The 5,577-nt window shown below is 40.7% G+C and overlaps 1 non-coding gene across 1 annotated transcript; it reads right to left on the minus strand.

Annotated features, from left to right (window-relative positions):
* Window positions 1–240: 240 nt before the first annotated feature.
* Window positions 241–348, minus strand: LOC148580040 (small nucleolar RNA R71). Its single transcript, XR_015899527.1, has one exon. It is a non-coding gene; the product is annotated as a small nucleolar RNA R71 (small nucleolar RNA).
* Between the last annotated feature and the right edge of the window lie 5,229 nt (window positions 349–5,577).

A 5,577-nucleotide genomic window follows, 5' to 3' on the forward strand; every position in this document is an offset into this window, starting at 1 on the left:
AAGTTTCATGGACTTCCATCTGAAGATTCTTTTCAGTTTTTAACTGAATTCTTGCAGATATGTGATACTGTCAAGACTAATGGAGTAGATCCTGAAGTCTACAGGCTCATGCTTTTCCCTTTTGCTGTAAGAGACAGAGCTAGAGTATGGTTGGACTCTCAACCTAAGGATAGCCTGAACTCTTGGGATAAGCTGGTCAAGGCTTTCCTAGCCAAGTTCTTTCCTCCTCAAAAGCTGAGCAAGCTTAGAGTGGATGTTCAAACCTTCAGACAGAAAGAAGGTGAATCCCTCTATGAAGCTTGGGAGAGATACAAAGGACTGACCAAAAAGTGTCCTTCTGACATGCTTTCAGAATGGACCATCCTGGATATATTCTATGATGGTCTGTCTGAGTTATCTAAGATGTCATTGGATACCTCTGCAGGTGGATCTATTCACCTAAAGAAAACGCCTGCAGAGGTTCAAGAACTCATTGACATGGTTGCTAATAACCAGTTCATGTACACTTCTGAAAGGAATCCTGCGAATAATGGGACGCCTATGAAGAAGGGAGTTCTTGAGGTTGATACCCTGAATGCCATATTGGCTCAGAACAAAATAATGACTCAGCAAGTCAATATGATTTCTTAGAGTCTGAATGGAATGCAAGCTGCATCCAACAGTACTCAAGAGGCATCTTCTGAAGAAGAAGCTTATGATCCTGAGAACCCTGCAATAGCAGAGGTGAATTACTTAGGTGAACCTTATGGAAACACCTATAACTCATCATGGAGAAATCATCCAAATTTCTCATGGAAGGATCAAAAGCCTCAACAAGGCTTTAATAATGGTGGAAGAAACAGGTTTAACAATAATAAACCTTTTCCATCATCCACTCAGCAACAAACAGAGAACTCTGAACAAAATACTTCTAATTTAGCAAACTTAGTCTCTGATCTATCTAAGGCCACTGTAAGTTTCATGAATGAAATAAGGTCTTCCATTAGAAATTTGGAAGCACAAGTGGGCCAGCTGAGTAAAAGGATCACTGAAATCCCTCCTAGTACTCTCCCAAGCAATACAGAAGAGAATCCAAAAGGAGAGTGCAAGGCCATTGACATCAGCATCATGGCCGAACCTGTAAGGAAAGGAGAGGACGTGAATCCCAAGGAGGAAGACCTCCTGGGACGTCCAGTGATCAATAAGGAGCTTCCCTCTGAGGAACCAAAGGAATCTAAGACTCATCTAGAGACCATAGAGATTCCATTGAACCTCCTTATGCCATTCATGAGCTCTGATGAGTATTCCTCTTCTGAAGAGAATGAGGATGTTACTGAAGAGCAAACTGCCAAGTTTCTTGGTGCAATCATGAAGCTGAATGCCAAATTATTTGGTATTGAAACTTGGGAAGATGAACCTCCCTTATTCATCAATGAACTAAGTGATCTGGATCAACTGACATTGCCTCAGAAGAGACAGGATCCTGGAAAGTTCATAATACCTTGTACTATAGGCACCATGATCTTTAAGGCTCTGTGTGACCTTGGTTCAGGAATAAACCTCATGCCCCTCTCTATAATAGAGAAACTGGGAATCTATGGGGTGCAAGCTGCTAAAATCTCATTAGAGATGGCAGACAATTCAAGAAAACAGGCTTATGGACAAGTAGAGGACGTGTTAGTAAAGGTTGAAGGCCTTTACATCCCTGCTGATTTCATAGTCTTGGATACTGGAAAGGAAGAGGATGAATCCGTCATCCTAGGAAGACCTTTCCTGGCCACAGCAAGAGCTGTGATTGATGTGGACAGAGGAGAATTGATCCTTCAAATGAATGAGGACAACCTTGTGTTTACAACTCAAGGATCTCTCTCTGCATCCATGGAGAGGAAGCATAAAAAGCTTCTCTCAAAGCAGAGTCAACCAAAGCCCCTACAGTTAAACCCTAAGTTTGGTGTTGGGAGGCCACAACCAAACTCTAAGTTTGGTGTTGAACTCCCATATCCAAACTCTAAGTTTGGTGTTGGAGAGTCCCAACAATGCTCTGAACATCTGTGAGGCTCCATGAGAGCCCACTGTCAAGCTACTGACATTAAAGAAGCGCTTGTTGGGAGGCAACCCAATTTTTATTTATCTAACTATATTTTTCTTAGTTATATGTCTTTATAGGTTCATGATCATGTGGAGTCACAAAATAAATATAAAAATTGAAAACGGAATCAAAAACAGCAGAAGAAAAATCACACCCTGGAGGAAGCATCTGCCTGGCGTTCAACGCCAGAACAGAGCATGGTTCTGGCGCTGAACGCCCAAAATGGGCAGCATCTGGGCGCTGAACGCCAGAACAAGCATGGTTCTCGCGTTCAACGCCAGAAATGGCCAACAAATGGGCGTTGAACGCCCAAAATGGGCACCAACTTGGCGCTGAACGCCCAGAGTTGTGTGCAAGGGCATTTTACATGCCTAATGGGTGCAGGGATGTAAATCCTTGACACCTCCGGATCTGTGGACACCACAAGATCACCTCAAGATCTGTGGACACCACAGGATCATCTCAGGATCTGTGAATCCCACAGGATCCCCACCCACCTCACCCTCTCTCTCTCCATTCATGGTCATCCCTTCTGTTTTCCATTCACCACTCACATTCATACACACATCCTTCCATCTCCTCCATATCTTCGTCTTCTTCTTCTATTCTTTCTTCTTTTGCTCGAGGGTGAGCAACATTCTAAGTTTGGTGTGGTAAAAGCATAAGCTTTTTATTTTTCCATAACCATTAATGACACCTAAGGCTAGAGAAACCTCAAAGAGGAAAGGGAAGGCAAGTGCTTTCACCTCTGAGCCATGGGAGATCGAAAGATTCATCTCTAAAGCCCATCACTAAGAAAAGGATGGAGCAAGCAATTAAGGGTGGAACATCAAGAGCACTCCATCATCCTTCATGAAATCAGAGAAGATCAAAAAGCAATGAGGGAGGAGCAACAAAGACAAGGAAGAGACATAGAAGAGCTCAAGGACATCATTGGTTCCTCAAGAAGGAAACGCCACCATCACTAAGGTGGATTCATTCCTTGTTCTTATTTCTTCTGTTTTTCGTTTTCTATGTTATGTGCTTATCTATGTTTGTGTCTTCATTACATGATCATTAGTAGTTAGTAACTATGTCTTAAAGTTATGAATGTCCTATGAATCCATCACCTCTCTTAAATGAAAAATGTTTTAATTCAAAAGAACAAGAAGTACATGAGTTTCGAATTTATCCTTGAACTTAGTTAATTATATTGATGTGGTGACAATGCTTCTTGTTTTCTGAATGTATGCTTGAACAGTGCATATGTCTTTCGAAGTTGTTGTTTAAGAATGTTAAATATGTTGGCCCTTGAAAGAATGATGACTAGGAGACATGTTATTTGATAATCTGAAAAATCATAAAAATGATTCTTGAAGCAAGAAAAAGCAGCAAAGAACAAAGCTTACAGAAAAAAAAAGAAAAAAAAATATAGGCGAAAAAAAATAGAAAGAAAAAGCAAGCAGAAAAAGCCAAAAGCTCTTAAAACCAAGAGGCAAGAGCAAAAAGCCAATAACCCTTAAAACCAAAAGGCAAGGGCAAATAAAAAGGATCCCAAGGCTTTGAGCATCAGTGGATAGGAGGGCCTAAAGGAATAAAATCCTGGTCTAAGCGGCTAAACCAAGCTGTCCCTAACCATGTGCTTGTGGCGTGAAGGTGTCAAGTGAAAACTTGAGACTGAGCGGTTAAAGTCAAGGTCCAAAGCAAAAAAAGAGTGTGCTTAAGAACCCTGGACACCTCTAATTGTGGACTTTAGCAAAGCTGAGTCACAATCTTAAAAGGTTCACCCAATTATGTGTCTGTGGCATTTATGTATCCGGTGGTAATACTGGAAAACAAAGTGCTTAGGGCCATGGCCAAGACTCATAAAACAGCTGTGTTCAAGAATCATCATACTAAACTAGGAGAATCAATAACACTATCTAAACTCTGAGTTCCTATAGATGCCAATCATTCTGAACCTCAATGGATAAAGTGAGATGCCAAAACTATTCAAGAGGCAAAAAGCTATAAGTCCCGCTCATTTGATTGGAGCTATGTTTCATTGATAGTTTGGAATTTATAGTATATTCTCTTCTTTTTATCCTATTTGATTTTCCGTTACTTGGGGACAAGCAACAATTTAAGTTTAGTGTTGTGATGAGCGGATAATTTATACGCTTTTTGGCATTGTTTTTAGTATGTTTTTAGTAGGATCTAGTTACTTTTAGGGATGTTTTCATTAGTTTTTATGTTAAATTCACATTTCTGGACTTTACTATGAGTTTGTGTGTTTTTCTGTGATTTCAGGTATTTTCTGGCTGAAATTGAGGGACTTGAGCAAAAATCAGATTCAGAGGTTGAAGAAGGACTGCTGATGCTGTTGGATTCTTGAGATCCGGAAAGTCTAAATCTTGTCTGTGGTATTCCGAGTAGGATCTGGGAAGGGATGGCTGTGACGAGCTTCAAACTCGCGAGTGCAGGGCGTAATGACAGACGCAAAAGGATTACTGAATCCTATTCCAGCATGATCGAGAATCGACAGATGATTAGTCGTGCGGTGACAGCGCATTTGGACCATTTTCACTGAGAGGACGGGATGTAGCCATTGACAACGGTGATGCCCAACATACAGCTTGCCATGGAAATGAGTATGAAGACAGTAGGAAAGCAGAGGTTCAGAAGGAACAAAAGCATCTCCATATGCTTATATGAAATTCTCACTAATGAATTACATAAGTATTTCTATCCCAATTTATATTTTAATTATTAAAACTCTATAACCATTTGAATCTGCCTGACTGAGATTTACAAGGTGACCATAGCTTGCTTCAAGTCGACAATCTCCGTGGGATCGTGATGAGCGGATAATTTATACGCTTTTTGGCATTGTTTTTAGTATGTTTTTAGTAGGATCTAGTTACTTTTAGGGATGTTTTCATTAGTTTTTATGTTAAATTCACATTTCTGGACTTTACTATGAGTTTGTGTGTTTTTCTGTGATTTTAGGTATTTTCTGGCTGAAATTGAGGGACTTGAGCAAAAATCAGATTCAGAGGTTGAAGAAGGACTGCTGATGCTGTTGGATTCTGACCTCCCTGCACTCAAAGTGGATTTTCTGGAGCTAAAGAACTTGAAAAGGCGCGCTTCTAATTGCGTTGGAAAGTAGACATCTAGGGCTTTCCAGCAATATATAATAGTCCATACTTTGGCCAAGAATAGATGACGTAAACTGGCATTCAACGCGAGTTCTCTGCCCAATTCTGGCGTCCAGCGCCAGAAAAGGATCCAAAACCAGAGTTGAACGCCCAAACTGGCACAAATACTGGCGTTCAACTCCAAGAAGGACCTCTACACGTGCAGCACTCAAGCTCAGCCCAAGCACATTCCAAGTGGGCCCCGGAAGTGGATTTATGCATCAATTACTTACTTCTGTAAATCCTAGTAGCTAGTTTATTATAAATAGGACCTTTTTCTATTGTATTAGACATCTTTGGATTATCTTTTGATCCTTTGATCATCTTTGGACGCCTGGTTCTTAGATCAGAGGG

The sequence above is a fragment of the Arachis ipaensis genome, chromosome B10 (genome assembly GCF_059453495.1).
Source record: "Arachis ipaensis isolate K30076 ecotype BB chromosome B10, ASM5945349v1, whole genome shotgun sequence".
Taxonomy (NCBI): Eukaryota; Viridiplantae; Streptophyta; class Magnoliopsida; order Fabales; family Fabaceae; genus Arachis; species Arachis ipaensis.